The 24,562-nt window shown below is 43.2% G+C and overlaps 1 pseudogene; it reads right to left on the bottom strand.

Annotated features, from left to right (window-relative positions):
• The window catches only part of LOC139366842 (ribonuclease 3-like), a 160,735-nt pseudogene extending 138,535 nt beyond the window's left edge, over window positions 1–22,200 (bottom strand).
• Between the last annotated feature and the right edge of the window lie 2,362 nt (window positions 22,201–24,562).

The following is a 24,562-nucleotide window of genomic DNA, read 5'->3' as shown; positions in this document are numbered from 1 at the left end:
GTCAACCTCCGAGTTTCGGGAAACTACAGCGAGTTGAGTCTCCGCAAGTTTCCGTGGTATTGGGATTCTCTTGGCTCCAGTGACACAATCCCTCCATTGACTGAGCTACTGGTTCCGTCGTGGACTGGAGCCCATCCTGCCACACTCATTGCCTGAAGTCAGCTCTGCCTGCCCCGGGATGTCTTCCTTTGGGCTTGGAAATTGCCCCAGACCTCTCTGCCAGCTCCGCAGAATACCAGGACCTCCAGGGGGGGTTCAGTAAGGCCCGGGCCACGTCGCTTCTACAGCACCGACCGGTATCCATGTCTGACTGCCCCTGTCAACCAGGTATCCACCCAGGTGGAACGCCAGGTGGCGTCAATAGATGGGCGGTGGGGGGTATTGTCATGCCCTGATCTGGTGTCATCCATCTTCCCCACTTATCCTCTGGGTATTTATACCTGTGTTTTCTGTCTGTCTGTGCCAGTTCCTCTTGTTGTCAAGCTTACCAGCGTTTGTCCTGTCAGCTCCTGTCTTTCCCTGCCTCTCTTTCTCATCCTCCTGGTTTTAACCCTTGCCTGTCCTGACCCTGTACCCATCCGCCTGACCACGCTGCCTGTTCCTGAGCCTGCCTGCCGTCCTGTACCTTTGCTCCTATTCTGGATTATCGACCCCTGCCTGCCTTGACCTGTCGTTTGCCTGCCCCTGTTACAATAAACATTGTTACTTCACACAGTCTGCACTTGGGTCTTACCTTGATACCTGATAAAGGCAAAGGGAGGCTACTTTGAAGAATCTCAAATATATGATATATAGACTTTGGTTTTTCTTAACAGAATAGCTCATGTTTTTCAGTTTTCAAATCAATTTAACCTCTCAATTGGTTATTTTGATTAATGGCCTTGGTGCCCTGGCAGATTGTGCACGACCAAATGGCCTTTCCCCTAAAATCACGAAACTACAGGGCCGAGCAGCAGTCCCAGCAACTGATGCCAACCATGTAGCGGGATCAAAATCTTTAGCTAGTTAGTTCAGTAGAACACTTTTTCAGAGACATTCAAAACAAAAATCTGAGCTCTCCCTTGTTCAACAAGGAGTGACTAAGACGACCTTGAGTGGGGCAACCTTCTTTTTAAAAAGGGGTAATCCACAGTTGCTAAATCTATTTTGGGATTTATAAATTAATGGCATGTGCCTACTGATTGCTAAAAAATATAACAAATGCCTCATGAGCTTAGTTCAACTGTTGTACCCCATCAGAACCCAAAATATAAGCTTGTTTTACTCCAATGTTTGTAAACAAACAACATTAAGCATCAAAATATGGTTAAAACTACAATTTTGATAACATGGATGGTGAGTACTTGCATCCATGGCTCGGCCCATTCATTTGAGAATGGTTACATTCTGGAAGACTGCACTGTGTGTGTGTTACATTGTGTTGTATCCTGGAGAATATCATTACAGCACACAGCAGTTACACACACATAGACATGCTGCGGGCTGCTACAGGGGCATGTATGACTTGTAAAGTAAGTGTTGATTACCATTACCTGTCCTTACCTGACTATTTCCTGCTGTGATGTTCCGCTGGCAGGCTGAGCGTGTGCGCGTTTGTGTGTCTCACCTGTATTAGGCAGCGCTCCTTGAAGACGTAGCCAATCAGCTTGTCCAGGTGCTTCAGACAGTGGTGGTAGCAGACGTGGTGGGTCAACACTGAACACATCATGGCATGCTGCGGAGAAAGACAGAGAGGGGAGAGAGAGAGCCAGAGAGGGGAGAGAGCGAGCGAGAGATGGGCGGAAGGAGGTGGAGAGAGAGAGCGACACAGAGCAAGAGAAAGAATAGAGATACAGCGACAGAGAGTAGAGAAAAGAGGATAGGGAGCGAGAGAGAGAACATGTCAAATCAATCAGCTGGTCATTATTTATTAAGTGGTGCTCCGACAGAGGGAGATTCAATAATCAAAAGCCCAATAAGTGTGTGTTCTCGCCATGAAGAGAAATGAGAGTTGTGAGGGAAATTCACATTTTGGCACGAACAAATCAAGACCGCTATTTCAACATGTTGACACAAATGTGCCTGCAGAAACTAACAGACAGGCTTTTCCTGTTTCTGTCACTGAATCACATCTCTCAAAAGTGTCAAACAAAGAAAGAAGGAAGGAGCGAAAGGAGGAACGGAGTGAGGAAGAGAGAGGAGAGATGCAGAGGCAGTGAGATTGAGCCCGGGAGAGAAAGTTAGAGAGAGGGAGATAAATAAAGAGATAAAGAGAGAGTGAGAGAGCGATAAAGAGAGTGAGACCAAGCTATATACAGAGCTGGAGAGTGAGAGAGACTGAGCAAGAAAATGAGAGAGAGAGAGAGAGAGAGAGAGTGTAACCAATGAGAGCTATCATTAGCAGGAGTCTTATCAAGCCAGACTGGAGAACAGTGTGGGGAGTATTGTGTAGCGGGTGGAACATCCATTAACCCGGCGCCACCACAAAGAGCAGGCTGAGCTGCAAGTTCTAATTAGTGTTACCGGGGGCCTTGCAGGGGGCCCAGGGTTCCTACAGGTCAGTTAAATGAGCTGTGTTTCCCTCTCTTTCCCTTTCTCTGCTCCATCTCTCTCTCTGTTATGTCCTCTCTCTCTCTCTCTGCACTAACTGCTAACCCACGCAGCCCAATCTGTTAGCCCACCCCTGGCACTCGCCTGCCCACCTGCCGCCCACAGTGTGCACCCTGCTGGCCTGCACCCATACACAGGGCATGGCCACACTACTCCAAGGCCTTGTTAACTAGCCAATTAACAAAGCAAGACCGTGTCTCAACTCATCAGACTAGGCTACAGCCTTACTGCCTGCCTGGCTGGCTTAGTGGCTCAGACAACATCCGCATGGGTCCACTCCCAGACCAATTTACTCACTGGGTCCTCAGTAGGAAACAGGTGTGTGTGTGTGTGTGTGTGTGTGTGTGTGTGTAGGGGTAAGAGTGTGTGTGTTTTTGAGAATGATGTCATCAATGGAAACCTCTAGCTACCGGCCACATCAGACCTGACAACAAACTGCTATCCATGTGTGTGTCTTTGCTATGCGTGGGTGATGTTATGGTGTGATGGCAGAAAAAAAACTGCTGGTAGTGTACATCTGTGTGTGTATGTGTGTGTCTGTGTGAGCTTGGGTACAGTGTGTGTGCGTACAGTGTGCGTGTGCGAGTGTGAATACTTCTGTGTCTCTGTGTCTGTGTGCATGTGCTTGCATCTGTTTGCTGCATGAGCGTGAGTGCTTGTGCATATATTTTCTGCGTCTCTGCCTAAGTGTGTAAGGCTGGTTGCAGTGTGGCAGCGTAGCGTCTCTCCTGCCTACCTGATAGACGTCAGAGCGGATGCCAGTCTTCCAGAAGCGGATGCCACTCTTCCATGGCTAGTGAGCTCAACGGTCACCTCCCGGCACATGGTGTTCTTCTGTCAAATCTTCTGCAGAGCTTCCTGACAAACACACATGCATTATTGATCTAGAGCTGCTGCTACAGGGGACAGCCAACCATCTTTACACCACACAGTTACAGATACAGGAACCGAGAGAGAGACACATGCATACACAGAGACACGCACAAACAGGTGCATACAGAATGACACACACACACACACACACACACACACACACACAGCCCATTTCCTTCCTCCCCTCTCTCCAGGTAATGCTCCGACCCCCTGCGTCTCATGACAGACACAATAACAGTGAAAGCAGTAGACAGCTCCACTAGACCTGGCTAATTGAGGCATTGGAATTGGGCAGCATGGCGGCTGTGGGTGTATGTGTGTGTGTATTTGTGTGTGTGTGTGTCGGAGCCTGGACTCCAATCTCAGGCAGCGTGCCCAGAGGCATCAGGCTGTTCATTAGGACCTGCAGCTAACGCTGGCTCCGACACACACACATACACACACAGACATGCACACACACACACAAACAGTTGGGTGTGTAGAAACCCAGAAATCTCTCGTTATAGGGCAAAGTGTACACATTGTCAGCCCTACAGGAGAGAAGACAACTGGTAACAACACCAGAGAGATGAGGTCTGGTTAGCACCAGAGACAGTTGCGGACCAAATGACCCTATATATTGGACAAAAGTTGTGCACTACGTAGAATATAGTGCCATTTGGGACACAGACTTGGTCTGGGCTGAGAAAGACAGCGTCTACAAATCAGAATTAGGACTGGGGACATGTGTCTAGGCTATCTCTGCTACAGTGACTAAATTACCCATGACGCAGTCTGAAATGGAATGGCATGATTTTCAGTCGGCAGCGAGGAAATAAGAACAACAAAGAAATGAATAAATAATAATGCCATCCTACTCCTGCGCATCAAAGAGAACATGGTCACACACACACACACACAATGGCACGCACACAGACACGCCAGCGGCCCTCTTTGTACAACCGAATACAGTATATATACAGTACCAGTCAAATGTTTGGACACACCTACTCATTCAAGGGTTTTCCTTTAATCCCCAAAAAAGTGTTAAACAAATCAAAATATATTTTATATGTGAGATTCTTCAAAGTAGCCACATTTGCCTTGACAGATTTGCACACTCTTGCCATTCTCTCAACCAGCTTCACCTGGAATGCTTTTACAACAGTCTTGAAGGATTTCCCACATATGCTGAGCACTTGTTGGCTGCTTTTCCTTCACTCTGCGGTCCAACTTATCCCAAACCATCTCATTTGGGTTGAGGTCAGGTGATTGTGGAGGCCAGGTAATCTGATGCAGCACTCCATCACGCTCCTTCTTGGTTAAATAGCCCTTACACAGCCTGGAGGTGTGTTGTGTCATTGTCCTGTTGAAAAACTACTGAGTTACACTCAAACCAGATGGGATGGCGTATCGCTGCCGAATGCTGTGGTAGCCATACTGGTTAAGTGTGCCTAGAATTCTAAATAAATCACTGACAGTGTCAACAGCAAAGCACCCTCACACCATCACACCTCCATGCTTCACGATGGGAACCACACCTGTGGAAATCATCTGTTCACCTACTCTGCATTTCACAAAGACAGAGGATGGAACCAAAAATCTCAAATCTGGACTCATCAGACCAAAGAACAGATTTCCAACAGTCTAATGTCCATTGCTCGTGTTTCTTGGCCAAAGTAAGTCTCTTCTTCTTACTGGCGTCATATACTAGTTGAGGTTTCTTTTCAGAAATTTGACCATGAAGACCTGATTCACGCAGTCTCCTCTTGATGTTGAGATGTGTCTGTTTCTTGAACTCTGTGAAGCATTTACTTGGGCTGCAACCTGAGGTTCAGTTGACTCTAATGAACTTATCCTTTGCAGCAGAGGCAACTCTGGGTCTTCCTTTCCTGTGGCAGTCCTCATGAGAGCCAGTTTCATCGTAGCGCTTGATGGTTTTTGTGACTGCACTTGAAGAAACTTTCAAAGGTCACAACACAACTGATTGAGGAGAGTGTATTGTTATGTACTTGAAAATGTATCAATAAACCAAATAGGCACATTTAGGGAGAGTTGATACAACATTTTGAACAGTAATGCAATGGTTAAATCGGATCAGTCTAAAACTTTGCACATACACTGCTGCCATCTAACCGCAATAATACATTGTGGCCTTTCTCTTGCATTTCAAAGGTGAAGATTTTTTGCTTTGTATTATCTTTTCCCAGCTCTAAAGTGTTATTTTCTCCTACATTACGTTCACATTTCCACAAACACCACAGTGTTACCTTTCAAATGGTATCAAGAATATTCATATCCTTGCTTAATGTCCTGAGCTACAGGCAGTTTGATTTGGGTATGTCATTTTAGGCGAAAATTGAAAAAATGGTCTGATTCTTAAGAGCTTAACTGACTTGCTTGGTTAAAAAAATACAAAAATAAAGTTACGCTCCTGCTCATATAAAATGAACCAGAATCAGATGGGAGTTTCATATAAGGTCCTTGGCTCCCTCTAATGTGTTCAACTCGGCCACAGATGTGAACGTAGAAACCTTGAATTGTGTAGAGTTTCTTCCCTCTAAAGTGTCAACTTAATGGCTTCCACCTCAGCAACTTGTCTTACATTTTGTGATAATCTGTGTGTTTGTGTGCCCTGAGCTCAGTCAATTAGCCCGTTTCCCAGGTAGCACTGGCTAGGAGCACAGGCAGCGTCGCTAATGATTACTGATATTCCCACTGTCAACCCACAGAGCAATTAGTTCAACACACACCAAGCCATCACAGCTCCAAGGGCTAGCCATGTCAGCGAGTCTTCACGCAGCTTTAACAATTCAGCAACACTCTTATTATCCACAACCCCCTGGGAACATCATTAGGAGTGTGTGTTTTTGTGTACGTGTGTGAGCATGTGTTTGTACGTCGTTTCTGTCACTTGTTCATCCACAGGTCCGGTAAACGTTCATTTGTTGTTTTCTGCTGAACCGAGTATAAAATGTGCCTTTAAATTACAGAGAGAGGCCTTTCATCTCATCAGAGAAAGAAGGGCTTGTTAGTGTTAGTGGAGGTTGATGGTTGGTGCTCTAGTTCTGTCACTGCCAGTATGGCCGTTTAATGTGTGCATTCCCAAATGGCACTCTATTTTCTACTTAGTGTGCTACTTTTAACCAGGTGCCATTTTGGACATAGCTACTGTAGGGTAAGTGAGGAGTGGAGGTTCCAGTGTAGGGGCTCTCACCCCAGAGAGATGCCCAGATGGTATCTTTGTCTGCCTCTAGAGAGACTGCAGTGTGGAACACAGATGGAGGATCCACGGCCCCTGGCTGGACACTTTGATTCGCTTCAGACACCACCGCCTGTCAACACACACACATGTAGCGATACCAACACACACACGGAAATGTAGGAACGTATGTAGCAACGCCAACAACTGCATGCAGACATTCAGTTCAGGTGGAGTCTCCTCTTCTCTAAACATAACATCTTTGTTGTGATGCAGGGTGCCATGACCTCTGCTCCCATTCCTCCCATTCCTCACTAATCCACAGCTATCCACCCTTATCACTGACCACAACCATGTGATTGCCTTTTCCTTTCTTAGTAACATTCCAAGGCCCTGGCTCAAATCCAACATTAATTGACCCCACCATATACAGTTGAAGTCGGAAGTTTACATACACTTATATCGTTTTTCAACCACTGCACAAATTTCTTGTTAACAAACTATAGTTTTGGCAAGTCGGTTAGAACATCTACTTTGTGCATGACACAAGTCATGACACAGACAGATTATTTCACTTATAATTCACTGTATCGCAATTCAAGTGGGTCAGAAGTTAACATACACTAAGTTGACTGTGCATTTAAACAGCTTGGACAATTCCAGAAAATTATGTCATGGCTTTAGAATCTTCTGATAGAAGATCTGTGGATGTATTTCAAGGCCTACCTTCAGTTGCCAAACACCTGAAGGTACCACGTTCATCTGTACAAACAATAGTATGCAAGTATAAACACCATTTGACCACGCAGCTGTCATACCACTCAGGAAGGAGATGCTTTCTGTCTCCTAGAGATGAATGTACTTTGGTGAAAAAAGTACAAATCAATCCCAGAACAACATTAAAGGACCTTGTGAAGATGCTGGAGGAAACCGGTACAGACATATCTATATCCACAGTAAAACTGGTCCTATATCGATATAACCTGAACGGCAAGGAAGAAGCCACTGCACATGAGGACAAAGATGGTACTTTTTGGAGTAATGTCCTCTCGTCTGATGAAACGAAAATAAAGTACGGGGGTGGTAGTATCATGTTGTGGGGGTGCTTTGCTACAGGAGGGACTGGTGCACTTCTCAAAATAGATGGCATCATGAGGGAGGAAAATTATGTGGATATATTGAAGCAATATCTCAAGACATCAGTCAGGAAGTTAAAGGTTGGTCGCAAATGGGTCTTCCAAATGGACAATGACCCCAAGCATACTTCCAAAGTTGTGACAAAACAGCTTGTGCTAGGCCCCTTTTCCCTCAATTTCCGCCTGAATGACATGCCCACAGTAAACTGCCTGTTGCTCAGACCCTGAAGCCAGGATATGCATATAATTGGTAACATTGGAAAACAAACACTTTGAAGTGTGTAGAAATTTTAAAATAATGTAGGAGAATATCAAAAGAAGAACAAACCTGCACCTGAGAGACTATCCTCTTGCAATGGCAAGTATAAGGGCATACTCAATTATAGCTCCCAGGATGTAATTCCTATGGCTTCCACAGGGTGTCAGCAGTCTGTTCAAGATTTCAGGCTTGTAACTTCCAAAACAAATAAGAAATATCAGTTTTAGTACAGGGACACAGTCTTGGAAATTAGTTATTTCCGCGCACCATGAAGACAAGATTCACCTGCTAAAATCGGTTTCCTATTGAACAGACTTCTTTCCATAAGAAATACTATAGTTTGATTACATTTTATGTTATCTGAGGAGTAAATAGAAACGTAGTTTGACTTGTTGAAACAAAGTATAGTGGTAGATCGGATTCCTTTCTCTGCATGTTCAACGAGTGGATTACTCAAATTGATGAAACCAACTACAGACTTTTTGGGATATAAAGAAGGATTTTATCTAACAAAACGACACTACATGTTATAGCCGGGTCCCTTTGGATAACAAATCAGATGAATATTGTCGAAAAGTAAGTGAATATTTTATCTCTATATCTGAATTTATGAAACCTGTGCCGGTGGAAAAATATTTTGATTTGGGGGCGCAGTCCTCAAACGATCGCATGGCATGCTTTAACTGTAATAACTACTATAAAGCAGACAGTGCAGTTAGATTAACAATAATTTAAGCTTTCAACCGATATAAGACACTTGTATATGCATAAATGTTTAAAATCCATAATTTTATGATTATTTATTTGAATTGCGTGCCCTCAAGTTTCACCTGAAGTTGTCCTGCTAGCGGGACGCCACTAATAATAATTTCTTATTTACAAATTCTTATTCCCCGGCCTACCGGGGAACTGTAAATTGACTTTTCTTCTATTGTGTTATTGACTGTACGTTTGTTTATTCCATGTGTAACTCTGTGTTGTTGTTTGTGTCGACCTGCTTTGCTTTATCTTGGCCAGGTCGCAGTTGTAAATGAGAACTTGTTCTCAACTGGCCTACCTAGTTAAATAAAGGTGAAATAAAAATGGTAAAAAATAATAATAATTGGATTAACTGCCTTGTTCATTGGCAGAACAACAGCATTTCACTTTGCCAGCTCAGGGATTCGATCAAGCAACCTTACTGGCCCAACACTCAAACCACTAGGCTACCTGCCGAAACAACTCTATCTGATTAACGGGACCTTATGAGCAGGTCCAAAGCCTAGCACAATACCTCAGATAACCCTTCATGGTTGGTAGACTGTAACACGTTACACTATATCTTAGCTAACCCATGTTAGGTTCTAATTACCAGAGTAAGAACTCAATGGACACTATGAAAACTTAAACCAAGTTTATTCTTCCCAAAGGATAGAAATGCTGAATTGACAAAAACATGTTTGTAATAGGGGTGTATAGGTACCCGATTTTGGGTGGAGTCTCCTCCTTCTTGCTAAACATTCTATCTTCATTCCTAGGCAGGAAACTAAGTGATAAACCTTTCCTTCTCCCTTAATGTGACCTGACCTGACCTCGACCCCCTTCACCTCTAATCCATGTCTCTCTCCCCATATCAATGCCTGCCACATGTGATTGTTTTCCCTACAAAGTACATTCCAAGATAACCATTGGCCCCTTGGCTATGGCACCCTTCATGTCTCTATTACAACTAATGATTAATAACATTTGAAGTTCAGAAATGCAAACCTATCACAGATTAAGGGCGATAAACTGTAACAAGCCTCAAGATTCAAGGCCTGGTTATTTCATGTTCATGATTATGGATTTTACCTAATGAAGCCCATAGCGTGTGGTAAATAACAACATTTAAGATGTGTCAGCCTATTTGCAATGCACCTCATTGTTATTGAATTTCATTTTCACATTTTTTTATCAGTAGCATCTTTTAATCAAATGATTTTGAAGGCATACACATATGTATAAAAGCGTGCATACTTATTTTAAATGTATGTAGTTCTGTCCTTTTGATGAAGTTGTCTATACATTTTATGTCATGTTTTATGTTTTGTGTGGGGATCCTAATAAAATACTATAGTGTGTGCGAGTGGCGCAGCGGTCTAAGGCACTGCAACCGGCTGTGATCGGGAGTGTTATAGGGCAGCGCACAATTGGCCCAGCATCATCCGGTTTAGGGGAGGGTTTGGCAGGGGGGGCTTTACTTGGCTCATTGCACTCTAGCGACTCCTTGTGGTGGGCCGGGCGCCTGCAGGCTGATTTCGGTCATCAGTTGAACGGTGTTTCCTCCGACACATTAGTGCAGCTGGCCTCCGGGTTAAACAGATGGGTGTTAAGAAACATGTTTTGGCGGGTTATGTTTCGGAGGACACACGACTTGACCTTCGCCTCCCGAGCCCGTTGGGGAGTTGCAGCTATGAGACAAGATCGAAATTGGGGAGAGGATAAACAAGCACTATAGGGGCTCAAAGTGCTTTAAGGGTATAAAGCTAGTCTAGCTAGAATTCTACCCTTCTCCGCATTCATCAACAACAAAACAAACAAAGTCGCTGTGGAGCGAACAGTGGCGCTGTTTCCCCTAATGTGGATTTGATCTTTAATAAGGAGTAAATTACTAGCCAGACACATGGCGCTCCAGAGATAGAGTGGCTGTGAGGAAAGATGAATAGCAGTAGCCTAAGAAGGATATGCAAGGGTGAAAAGAAGTTACATGCAGTGAATGGATCAGGACCTCAGCTCTGCAGCACAAGGCTACGATGTAGTGTTAGATGGTTCTAGTAATTACACTGCTACATGTTTCAGCCCTATGCTCCTAGGACATTACAATTGTATGATGCTGGCATGTGTCATACTTAATTATTATGAGGTCAGGTGGGCAGTGAGATGTACTGTGCTGTAATGTGTGTGATACCCACCTGCCTCTGTGTTAGCTTCTGTTTGACTATCTGCTTGACCTTGGGACTGTTAGCCAGCAGGTGGCGTAGTTTCACATAGGGTTTCCACAGCTTTGAGAGATGGAGAGAGAGAGAGAGAGAAAGACGTCTCTCAGACCAACACATTAATATTTCACCATTATTAAACAACATCATTTAATAGTACATTTGTCTGCTGTGTGTGTGTCTTTGTGTGTGGGGGGCCTGGTGTCCTCTTGTTTTCGACCAGAGAGGTCCCCTTCAACAACCAGGAAGTAAACACAAAATAGTTTATGAGCACTGCTTGTAACACTACTTCACTCACTAGTCACTCTTCTGCAAAATGCTGCAGTTATAACACACACATGCGTGTGTGACAAGAGAAGGGACATATCTCCAAATGCCCCAATTACAATTTATATGATTTATAATTTATTTGAAAAGGACATCGATTTGGGGAAGGTTACACAGTGATGTACCATTGAAAACCCTCTCGGACTGCCAGACTCTAGTAATAATAGACTGAGGGCTCTGACCGCGCCGCTCCATTAAAGCTTTTCCTCATTTAGTGGCCAAGTTATTCAATTATATGACTGGCATGCGGCCCGGCTCGAGAGAGAGAGAGAGAGAGAGAGAGAGAGAGAGAGAGAGAGAGAGAGAGAGAGAGAGAGAGAGAGAGAGAGAGAGAGAGAGAGAGAGAGAGAGAGAGAGAGAGAGAGAGAGAGAGAGAGAGAGAGAGAGAGAGAGAGAGAGAGAGAGAGAGAGAGAGAGAGAGAGAGAGAGAGAGAGAGAGAGAGAGAGAGCCAGAGAGCCAGAGAGCCAGAGAAATTAAACCTGTGGTGTAGAGAGAGAGAAAGCAAGAGAGCAACCCGCGGTAGAGAGAGAGGAATGGTTGCGATGAGGGGAATTAGAATTAAGGCTGTTTAATAGGGCGACTTCATTAGTGATCTGTGTGGAGAGAGACTGAGACGGCTTTACCGCTGTGATTATCGGCTCACCGCTGGCCTAACGGCGTGCGTACAGTCGGGCGCAGGTGGAGGCTGCGGAGGAGAGGAGAGCAGGTTAAAGCTGCAGCCTGAGAGACCTCCCTCCCCAACCTGTTCACTTGACATTTCAGAAGATCCGCTCTGTGCTCTCAAGGTACGACAGGCTGGTGTGTGTGTGTGTGTGTGTGTCTGCCACACGCTCATTAACATATGCTGCCTGACTGCCGTCGCTCTCCAGTAAATGCTAATTTACCACCGTCCGCGTCTCCCTCGTCTCGCTCCCCCTCTCTTTTTTAAATTTCACTCCCTCTCCCTGTGGCCCTCTATAGATACTGGGATTAGAACAACCTTAAACATTTATTTCTAAAGTAGGGGAACAGGAAGGTGTACCTTAACGTATGTAGCGTTGTCTGTGTCCTCTCTCTCCTTCCTCGCTCCCCTCTCAGTGGCATTGCCATCAATGCAATTAAAGACAGCTCTGCCCTCACTTCCCTCATTAAGTCGCAGGAATGTTCCAGGCATTCCATCTTATTTAATTTCCACATTTGCGACCTCCTGTTAATCATGTCCACGTTCGTCAACAAATGTGTCGTCTGTGGATCAGAGAGATTTGACATAGCCTAGGGGAGTGGGTGGTGTGTGTGTGTGTGTGCATCCATGACCGCGGGGAAACATGCGGACGCAGACGGACATCCCTAATATTCCGACAGACAAAAATCTGCATTACTCAAAGGACAAAGGTCTGAGCACAAACACACTAATGATGGGGTTTCATAATAACGAGATCTCCTGTTTACCGGCTATAAAGCCTTCAATCCCTCGTCATTGGCTTCTAAGTATGTGTCCCAAATGGCACGCTATTCCCTTCGTAGTGCACTACTTTTTATCAGGACTCTGGTCAAAAGTAGTTCACTATAAAAGGAATAGAATGACATTTGGGATCTCCTTGTAGTATGTGACAAGGATACAGATAAACAGATTATAATAACAGACACAGTGAACAAACATAAACTAGTTGAAGAGTTTCACTTTTGATTGGCGCTTTGTTTTGTTTGTTGTTGCTTCTCTCTACACCTTGGAGACGATGGAAGAGGAAAATGTAATATACTTTTGGTAATTATGCACAGGCACAGTACAGTATTCCCTCTCTTCCACCTCCACACTTTCTGTGTGTGTGTGTGTGTGTGTGTGTGTGTATCTGCTTGTCTTTACTTTTCAAGAGACAGACAGTGTCGTTCCCACAGCGAGATTACCCAGTGGAACCCTAGGACCCATGACGACGCATGTGAAAATGTCACACCACTCTTTCTCTACCTCGCTGTCTCTCTATGACATACGCCCCTCTCTCTCTCTCTCTCTCTCTCTATCAACAAACACAGAAGAGTGCCACCATCAACCCGTCCTGTGAGAGATTCCTTAAATAAGGAGTGTGGGGCACAGGGGAGAGGGGAGCGGAAGGAGTGTGTCTGAGGAAGGGGACTATGCAGTAGTGTTTGTGGCCAGGGATGAGAGGCTGGGGGCAGTATAAATCTAGATCCTGGGTCGTTAGTGGTTGGGGTCTTACTGCGGATCCCCAGTGTAACTGAGCTGGGCCGGGGGTTGTGGGGAGCGGGACAGGGGAAGTATAGTTCCTGGGTGGTGGGGGGCGGTTGGGGTTTGAGGGGTATAGTGAGGATCTTACTGCGGGTCCCCGGGGGAGCTGAGCTGGATGGGCCAGATCCCAAAGTGGACGATGGTGGGGAAGGTGTTGACCTCTGGGTTGAACTGCTCTCTGGTCAGCTGTTCGATATGCACCGAGCTGGGCTTCTGAAACAACAACACAACACAAACACTATGATATCAGGGCCCATATCAACTCAAAATGTATTTGTCACATGTGGCAAAAACAACACGTGTAGACCATACAGTGGAATGACACTGTATGACAAGCCCTTAGTCAACAATGCAGTTTTAAGAAAATAAGTGTTAAGAAAGTATTTACAAAAAAAACTGAGGTAAAAAATAAATAAATATACAGTGAGCAGTCAGCCACCAATTGTGCAAGTTCTCCCACTTAAAAAGATGAGAGAGGCCTGTAATTTTCATCATAGGTACACTTCAACTATGACAGACAAAATGAGAAAGAAAATCCAGAAAATCACATTGTAGGATTTTTAATGAATTTATTTTCAAATTATGGTGGAAAATAAGTATTTGGTCACCTACAAACAAGCATGATTTCTGGCTCTCACAGACCTGTAACTTCTTCTTTAAGAGGCTCCTCTGTCCTCCACTCGTTACCTGTATTAATGGCACCTGTTTGAACTTGTTATCCGTATAAAAGACATCTGTCCACAACTTCAAACAGTCACACTCCAAACTCCACTATGGCCAAGACCAAAGAGCTGTCAAAGGACACCAGAAATAAAATTGTAGACCTGCACCAGGCTGGGAAGACTGAATCTGCAATAGGTAAGCAGCTTGGTTTGAAGAAATCAACTGTGGGAGAAATTATTAGGAAATGGAAGACATACAAGACCACTGATAATCTCACTCGATCTGGGGCTCCACGCAAGATCTCACCCCGTGGGGTCAAAATGATCACAAGAATGGTGAGCAAAAATCCCAGAACCACCCGGGGGGACCTAGTGAATGACCTGCAGAGAGCTGGGACCAAAGCAACAAAGCCTACCCATCAGTAACACACTACGCCGCCAGGGACTCAAATCCTGCAGTGCCAGACGTGTCCTCCTGCTTAAGCCAGTACATGTCCAGGCCCATCTGAAGTTTGCTAGACAGCATTTGGATGATCCAGAAGAAGATTGGGAGAATGTCATATGGTCAGATGAAACCAAAATAGAACTGTTAAAAACTCAATTTGTCGTGTTTGGAGGACAAATAATGCTGAGTTGCATCCAAAGAACACCATACCTACTGTGAAGCATGGGGGTGGAAACATCATGCTTTGGGGCTGTTTTTCTGCAAAGGGACCAGGACGACTGATCCGTGTAAAGGAAAGAATGAATGGGGCCATGTATCGTGAGATTTTGAGTGAAAACCTCCTTCCATCAGCAAGGGCATTGAAGATGAAACGTGGCTGGGTCTTTCAGCATGACAATGATCCCAAACACACCGCCCGGGCAACGAAGGAGTGGCTTCGTAAGAAGCATTTCAAGGTCCTGGAGTGGCCTAGCCAGTCTCCAGATCTCAACCCCATAGAAAATCTTTGGAGGGAGTTGAAAGTCCGTGTTGCCCAGCAACAGCCCCAAAACATCACTGCTCTATAGGAGATCTGCATGGAGGAATGGGCCAAAATACCAGCAACAGTGTGTGAAAACTTTGTGAAGACTTACAGAAAACGTTTGACCTATGCCATTGCCAACAAAGGGTATATAACAAAGTATTGAGACAAACTTTGTTATTGAACAAATACTTATTTTCCACCATAATTTGCAAATAAATAAATAAATTCATTAAGAAAAATAACAAGTAATTCAACTTCTTCGGATAGGGTGTATTTTTCTCCATTTCCACCTGACTGACGCGCCCAAAGTAAACTGCCTGTTCCTCAGGCCTTGAAGCCAGGATGTGCATATAATTGGTACCACTAGAAAGAAAACACTCTGACATTTGTGAAATGTTAAAATAATGTAGGAGACTATAACACAATAGATAGGAGAAAATCCAAAGAAAAACGGAAATATATATTTTTTTGAAAGCCCATGCTCTTCCAATTGAATGTATAAGTAAAATATTCAATCTAGCTCCCAGTATGCAATTCATATGGCTTCCACTGGATATCAGTAGTCTTTGTTCAAGGTTTCAGGCTTGTTTCTTCCCAAACGAGGAAGAATAATGAGTTTTGATACAGGGACTCAGACTTGGAAATCAGTGTACAGTATATGCAATGAAGTGGACACGCACCTGCTAATATCGTTTTCCTATTGAACATACTTCTTTCCGTATGTAATATTATATTTAATTACATTTTAGGGTATGTCCTTGTTTTTGTAAGAAAATTATTTTTTTTCCCATTAAAACCTCTTAAAGCTCCCCTGAATTATTTCAACATTTTGTTAAAAATCGCGCAACATTTCAACGTCCTGCTACTCATGCCAGGAATATAGTATTTGCATAGGATTAGTATGTGTGGATAGAAAACACTCTGAAGTTTCTAAAACTGGTTAAATAATGTCAGTGACTATAACAGAACGTGAACAGCAAGCGAAATCCCAAGAAAAACCTGGTCACAAAAACCACAGAAAAGTATTCATCCGCCAGTCTCTGACTTGTTTATTGCAAGCAAAAATAGATAACGGTGAGGTTGCAGTTCCTACAACTTCCACACGATGTCGCCAGTACTGGCATTTGTTTAAATCCTTGGTGGAATAAGAAATAGGCCTTTCCTGTCCTCCAGGAACAGGAAGAGGCTTATGGGAGAGAGGCAATGCACGCTGATTTCAACAGTAGCTGCTATTGAATACAGATCGCCCAGTGATCAATTTGATTGATTATTAACGTTTACAAATACCTAAAGTTGGGTTACAAACATAGTTTGAAATGTTTTGTAAAAGTTTATAGGCAACTTTTTTAATTTAAAAAAATGACGTTGCGTTTTGGAACGGAGATTTTCCATGGATCAGACGGGCTATATAAATTGACATTTTGGGTATACATAGATGGATTTAATCGGGAAAAAAGACCCAATTGTGATGTTTATGGGACATATAGGAGTGCCAACAAGAAGCTCGTCAAAGGTAATGAATGTTTTATATTTTATTTCTGCGTTTTGTGTAGCGCCGGCTACGCTAATTATTTTGTTTACGTTCCCTTCAGGTATTTTGGGGTGTTGCATGCTATCAGATAATAGCTTCTCATGCTTTCGCCGAAAAGCATTTTAAAAATCTGACATGTTGGCTAGATTCACAACGAGTGTAGCTTTAATTGAGTACCCTGCATGTGTGTTTTAATGGAAGTTTGAGTTTTATCGAGTACGATTAGCATTTGGCGTTGCGCATTTCCGCAGATTATTGGCCAGGAGAGACGCTAGCGTTAAAATAACTTCTAATTGATCAGAAATACTTGTAGACATTGTTAATTTTGACAAATGGCTATTGTAGCTGGAAATGGCTGATTTTTAATGCAATATCTACATATGTGTACAGAGGACAATTATCAGCAACCATCACTCCTGTGTTCCAATGGCAAGTTGTGTAAGCTAATCCAAGTTTATAATTTTATAAGGAAAGTTGATCATTAGAAAACCCTTTTGCAATTATGTTGTGCTGATTAAAGAATGAGCATCAGCATTTGTTGGTTCGATTACAGGGTCAAAAGGGCCAGAAACAAAGAACTTTCTTCTGAAACTGGTCAGTCTATTCTTGTTCTGAGAAATGTAGGCTATCCCATGCGAGAAATTGCCAAGAAACTGAACATCTCATACAACACTGGCTACTACTCCCTTCACAGAACAGCACAAACTGGTTCTAACCAGAATAGAAGAAGTTTGGGAGGCCCCGGTGCAGAACTGAGCAAGAGGACAAGGACAATAGACCATCACTCCTGTGTTCCAATGGCAAGTTGTGTAAGATAATCCAAGTTTATAATTTTATAAGGAAAGTTGATCATTAGAAAACCCTTTTGCAATTATGCTGTGCTGATTAAAGAATGAGCATCAGCATTTGTTGGTTCGATTACAGGGTCAAAAGGGCCAGAAACAAAGAACTTTCTTCTGAAACTGGTCAGTCTATTCTTGTTCTGAGAAATGTAGGCTATCCCATGCGAGAAATTGCCAAGAAACTGAACATCTCATACAACACTGGCTACTACTCCCTTCACAGAACAGCACAAACTGGTTCTAACCAGAATAGAAGAAGTTTGGGAGGCCCCGGTGCAGAACTGAGCAAGAGGACAAGGACAATAGAGTGTCTAGTTTGAGAAACAGACGCCTCACAAGTCCTCAACTGGCAGCTTCATTAAAAAAGGGTTTTCTAATGATCAATTATCCTTTTAAAATTATAAACTTGGATTTGCTAACACAACGTGCCATTAGAACACAGGAGTGATAGTTGCTGATAATAGGACTCTGTACGCCTTTGTAGATATTCCATAAAAAAATCTGCTGTTTCCACCTACAATAGTCATTTACAACATTAACAATGTAGACACCGTATTTCTGATCAATTTGATGTTATTTTAATTGACAAAAAAATTGCTTTTCTTTCAAAAACAAGGACATTTCGAAGTGACCCCAAACTTTTGAACGGTAGTGTAGATGAAAACTCGTTAAATAGTGTGTTCTACAGCTTACCATGATCTACTCTATCCCGTTGGTAAGATAGTCTTGATCTGAGCTCATCCATTTTATTATCCGACGATTGCACGTTGGCTAATAGGACTGATGGTAAAGCCAGATTACTCACTCGCCGTCTGATCCTTACAAGTCACCCCGACCTACATCCCCGATTTCTCTGTCTCTTCATGTGAATGACCGGGATTTGGGCATTGCCGGGTGTCTGAAATAAATCCTTTGCGTCTGTCTCGTTAATTAAAGATAAAATCTTTGTCCAGTACGAGGTGAGTAATCACTGTCCTGATATTCAGAAGCTCTCTGTCATAGGAGGGGGCAGAAAAAAAAAACACACACAATAGCACAATATTAGATCATATTAATTATGATCTAAAAGGCAAAACTGATCATAGATCAGCACTACCACTCTGTGACGCTTTGTGAATATGGACCCAGGGCCCATATGTATCAAGTGTCTCAGAAGTGCTGATTTAAGAGCAGTTTTGACTTTTAGCTCAAAATGTATAAGTTTACATGGATGGGTGGACAGGGGGGTGACGACCTGATCCTAGATCAGAACTCCTACTCCGAGACGCTTGATACGACCACAGAGCGTCTCAGTACAGTGACATGTTATTTTGTTACAAAAAGAGCATCTGAATTCAAGGAAGCCTTTTCCTTAATATGGATGGGCATTTGACTTTCTATTTTAATCTTCAAATAATCTCATAACAATTTTTAGGGATACCCGGATATATACAGTGCCTTGCGAAAGTATTCGGCTCCCTTGAACTTTGCGACATTTTAGGCTTCAAACATAAAGATATAAAACTGTATTTTTTTGTGAAGAATCAACAACAAGTGGGACACAATCATGAAGTGGAACGACATTTATTGGATATTTCAAACTTTTTTAACAAATCAAAAACTGAAAAATTGGGCGTGCAAAATTATTCAGCCCCTTTACTTTCAGTGCAGCAAACTCTCTCCAGAAGTTCAGTGAGAATCTCTGAATGATCCAATGTTGACCTAAATGACTAATGATGATAAATACAATCCACCTGTGTGTAATAAAGTCTCCGTATAAATGCACCTGCACTGTGATAGTCTCAGAGGTCCGTTAAAAGCGCAGAGAGCATCATGAAGAACAAGGAACACACCAGGCAGGTCCGAGATACTGTTGTGAAGAAGTTTAAAGCCGGATTTGGATACAAAAAAGATTTCCCAAGCTTTAAACATCCCAAGGAGCACTGTGCAAGCGATAATATTGAAATGGAAGGAGTATCAGACCACTGCAAATCTACCAAGACCTGGCCGTCCCTCTAAACTTTAAGCTCATACAAGGAGAAGACTGATCAGAGATGCAGCCAAGAGGCCCATGATCACTCTGGATGAACTGCAGAGATCTACAGCTGAGGTGGGAGACTCTGTCCATAGGACAACAATCAGTCAGTCGTATATTGCACAAATCTGGCCTTTATGGAAGAGTGGCAAGAAGAAAGCCATTTCTTAAAGATATCCATAAAAAGTGTTGTTTAAACTTTGCCACAAGCCACCTGGGAGACACACCAAACATGTGGAAGAAGGTGCTCTGGGCAGATGAAACCAAAATTTTACTTTTTGGCAACAATGCAAAACGTTATGCTTGGCGTAAAAGCAACACAGCTGAACACACCATCCCCACTGTCAAACATGGTGGTGGCAGCATCATGGTTTGGGCCTGCTTTTCTTCAGCAGGGACAGGGAAGATGGTTAAAATTGATGGGAAGATGGATGGAGCCAAATACAGGACCATTCTGGAAGAAAACCTGATGGAGTCTGCAAAAGACCTGAGACTGGGACGGAGATTTGTCTTCCAACAAAACAATGATCCAAAACATAAAGCAAAATCTACAATGGAATGGTTCAAAAATAAACATATCCAGGTGTTAGAATGGCCAAGTCAAAGTCCAGACCTGAATCCAATCGAGAATCTGTGTAAAGAACTGAAAACTGCTGTTCACAAATTCTCTCCATCCAACCTCACTGAGCTCGAGCTGTTTTGCAAGGAGGAATGGGAAAAAATGTCAGTCTCTCGATGAGCAAAACTGATAGAGACAAACCCCAAGCAACTTACAGCTGTAATCACAGCAAAAGGTGGCGCTACAAAGTATTAACTTAAGGGGGCTGAATAATTTTGCACTCCCAATTTTTCAGTTTTTGATTTGTTAAAAAAGTTTGAAATATCCAATAAATGTCGTTCCACTTCATGATTGTGTCCAACTTGTTGTTGATTCTTCACAAAAAAATACAGTTTTATATCTTTATGTTTGAAGCCTGAAATGTGGCAAAAGGTCGCAAAGTTCAAGGGGGCCGAATACTTTCGCAAGGCACTGTACTTGTTCTCACCACTGTGTATATATATATATATAATGCACGGTTATAAAAACAACATTCAATAGTTTGTTTTATTCCATTAAGTAGTTCAAATGTCATGGTTTATACTTGTGGGTAAGAAAGAATTCTCCAGACATGAACACTCACTCAAGTAATTTAATACTAACGTTCGTTAATTAACCATGCCCATCCCTAGTCCTTACCATGCCAGGGTTGGTGATAATCATGCCCTTGCACTCTTCTGCATACTACTGCTGCTCCAGTTCCTACCACCGCAGCATGTCAGCTATCTCCTCCTCAGGGACCAGATGCTTGGAGCTCTGCTGGACGTAGAGGAGCACCTGTTGCATGGACAACACCTCCTTACCACCATCTGACAGAGAGGATACACAGAGATAGTGAGATGGGAAGATAGACAGGACGTAGAGCAACAGCTGGTTCATGGACCAGCACCTCTTAACCACCGTCTAGACACACAGAGTCGGAGAGAGAGAGAGACATAGACAGCATGCAAAGAGAAAGACAAACACATTCACACAAGAGAAACAAGACTGACAGACACAGACAGAAAGAGACGGACAGACGAGACAAGGCACACAAATGATCAGAGAGATAGACAGAGAATACGAACAGGTTCAAATACACAATCAGGTTAATAAACACTAATACAAAATTGATTGACCTCAATTTACAAGTGTGGACTGGACACACACAGAAAATCTACAGCGATGACTATCAATCTTAGAAATGCATTACGACAATAACTCATGTGTGCATAGTGTCTCACACAGATAAAGCACATACCACTCAAACACAGTAGCAGGTTCCAACATTCTCCAGCAGAGAGAGACAGAGTGCACTAAGTAAAGGACAGATCGAGACAGGAAGGACAGTGACTCACCAGGTAAGAAGTGGACAAAGCTAGGCATGAAGTGGAACTTCTGACATCCAGAAGATTGTCCCACTGTGATTGTCCCACTCTAGACCTGCATGGGGAAAAAACAAAAACACTGAAAACACCTTCCCATCCCTCTCAGATCTAGTGCCTAGGGGGTAAGGAAAAGTGCTTAAAAAAAAGTACTGAGTAAAGGGTCTGAATACTTATGTAAATGTGATATTTCAGTATTTCTTTTTCTAAATACCTATGGGCCAGTAACCGAAAGGTTGCTAGATCGAATCCCCGAGCTGGCAAGGTAAACATCTGTGGTTCTGCCCCTGAACAAGGCACACTGTTCCTAGGCCATCATTGTAAATAAGAATTTGTTCTTAATTAACTGACTTGCCTAGTTAAATAAAAGGTTAAATAAAAAATACAAAACGGGTTTTGCTTTGACATTAGGGGGTAATGTGTGCCTATCGACAAAGAAAAAAAAAGATGTATTCAATTTTAGAATAAGTCTGTAATTTAACAAAATGTGGACAAAGTCAAGGGATCTGAATACTTTCCGAATGCACTGTAGGTTACATGGGCCTTGGATGTGTTCACAGAGAGCGATACACAACCGTTTGGAGAACACTAAACACACACACACACACACACACACACAGACAGAAAGACAGACAGACATACAAGAGATGAGGGGCTTTACTGACCTCTGGTGTCATCTCTTCAATAAAGTGAACTGTGTAATCTATGTTGAAACGAATCACTCTGCACAATAGAAAACTGGGATGATGAAAGAGAAGAAGAGCGAGAGGGAGTGAGGGAAGAAAAGAGGAACACTCATTACCATGGTGTTAAATAGAGTTTGCAGCTTCTGAAGGAAACTCATAAAAAAAACGGAATCTCCATAAGCAGGGTCTGCTGCCCGAAAAAACAGACACATCAAACACACACACACACATATGCAGGAGAACACACATACACAACCACAAACACAAACACACACACACAGAGTAACGTGCACACACTGGAAAAACACACACCCAACATCTCTTTACCCAGGGCTTAAGTGCCTCCAATCTCTTTAAGGAGATTAACCCACTCTTCCGTGTTAAATCTTCCAGTTACATGCTCTTTGTTGTCTGAGCGAGTGTCCATTTTGTAGGATTAACCTGGCCTTCCGCCGTACAACGTGCAGCGGTGCCCACCCTTCTGGCTAACTAGCAGTGGTTAATATTGCTGTGCTTGGGGTTGTCCAATCACCAGGCCCCTGGTGATGCAAGGTGTTTGCAGGTGTTGTTTAAATTATCCCACGATAATCTGGGCATAATCTTCACTGAATCATTTTTTAATTTGACATGATTGATCATATGTGACTTTCGCTTCATTATTCAAACACACACACCCACAGACACACAACTCTTTCGGTCACAGCCTTGTCTCAGCCAGGCATTGCCTGCCATCGATTTGCCTGGGGAAGCACGGAGGTACGGACGCAATCTTTCCCCAATGAAAGCAGTGCCGCCAAGCCAGATTTTAAGCAATAACGACACACATAGTTAAATTTTTTTTTGAATAACTGAATTTTAGCTCCCGTCCAACTATGTTCTATCAGACATTTCAAACAAAATTCCCAGCTAATGAGAAAACAAGGCAACAGCAGAATGAGGGATTTTTAAATCCATATCCCAGTTCTACCCACGTGACCACAATGAACGTCACACTGTGAGGGACTATCGAGGGATCCTCTGTCTATACGTAGGAGGCCTTTAAAGTCCCAAACTCTGTAAAATTTGACAGATACTGATGGGCCTTCAAAAGTAGAGAGAGAGGGAGAGGACTTTAAACACAAGGTCACCATCAGCAGTGTGGCTGGGACAGAACAATAGTGAGTATCTCCCCAATGGCACCCTATTCCTTATATAGTGCACTACTTTTGACCAGGGTCCATAGGGCAATTAGGGCACCATTTGGGACACACACTAAGTTTATCCGATGTTGACTCAGGAAAAAAGAGGATGGTTGTAGCGAAGGGCAGATTTGAAGTTGGTGTTTTAAGCCAAACGCTAATCGCTGGTTGTGAAATATTAATGTGCTTTGCTTTATAAACCTGCCTGTTGGAATGGAGAGAACATTCATATTACGCAGCACACACACACACATACATAGTACAGCTAATTCGGCACAGATTGTCCCATTGGAGGGCATGAGGGAGGAGAGAGGAGATGGAGAGCGAGGGAACAGAAGAGTGTTGAGCTATGCATAGGGTTCGAGACTGTGACCCAAACACTTGCATTTGTGACCCTTTGACTTGGCAGTGTTACACACATTTTTTATTGGTTGCTACTGTAGCATGCCAGTGAAAACATTTAGGTGGCCATGTTAGTTGAGCTTTGCACGGTATGCCCGAAACTCCTGTTCTTTTTCGATACAAAAAAAATGTAAAACAGTTCGGTACTAACATTTGTTACTTTCGGAAGTTCTGTGAAATGTGTCTCATGTCATCGAATCGAATCAAATGTTATTTGTCACATGCACCAAATGCAACAGCACTGATAACTTGTTGACTGCTTTTCCTTCACTGTGCGGTCCAACCCATCCAAAACCATCTCAATTGGGTTGAGGTCGGGTGATAGTGGAGGCCAGGTCATCTGAGGCAGCACTCCATCACTCTCCTTGGTCAAATTGCCCTAACACAGCCTGGAGGTGTGTTTTGATTCATTGTCCTGTTGAAAAACATATGATAGTCCCACAAAGCGCAAACCAGATGGGATGGTGTTTCGCAGCAGAATGCTATGGTAGCCATGCTGGTTAAGTGTGCCTTGAATTCTAAATAAATCAAAGTGTCACCAGGTGCAGTTAACTCTAATGAACTTATCCTCTGCAGCATAGGTAACTCTTCCTTTCCTGTTGTGGTCCTCATGAGAGCCAGTTTCATCATAGCGCTTGATGGTTTTTGCGACTGCACTTAAAGTTCTTGACATTTCCCGGATTGACTGAACTTCATGTCTTAAAGTAATGATGGAATGTAGTTTATCTTTGCTTATTTGAGCTGTTCTTGCTATAATATGGACTTGGTCTTTT

This window comes from Oncorhynchus clarkii, chromosome 15 (genome assembly GCF_045791955.1).
Source record: "Oncorhynchus clarkii lewisi isolate Uvic-CL-2024 chromosome 15, UVic_Ocla_1.0, whole genome shotgun sequence".
NCBI lineage: Eukaryota > Metazoa > Chordata > Actinopteri > Salmoniformes > Salmonidae > Oncorhynchus > Oncorhynchus clarkii.
Note: the sequence above shows the minus strand (reverse complement) of the source record. Positions and strands in the feature narration are given on the sequence as shown.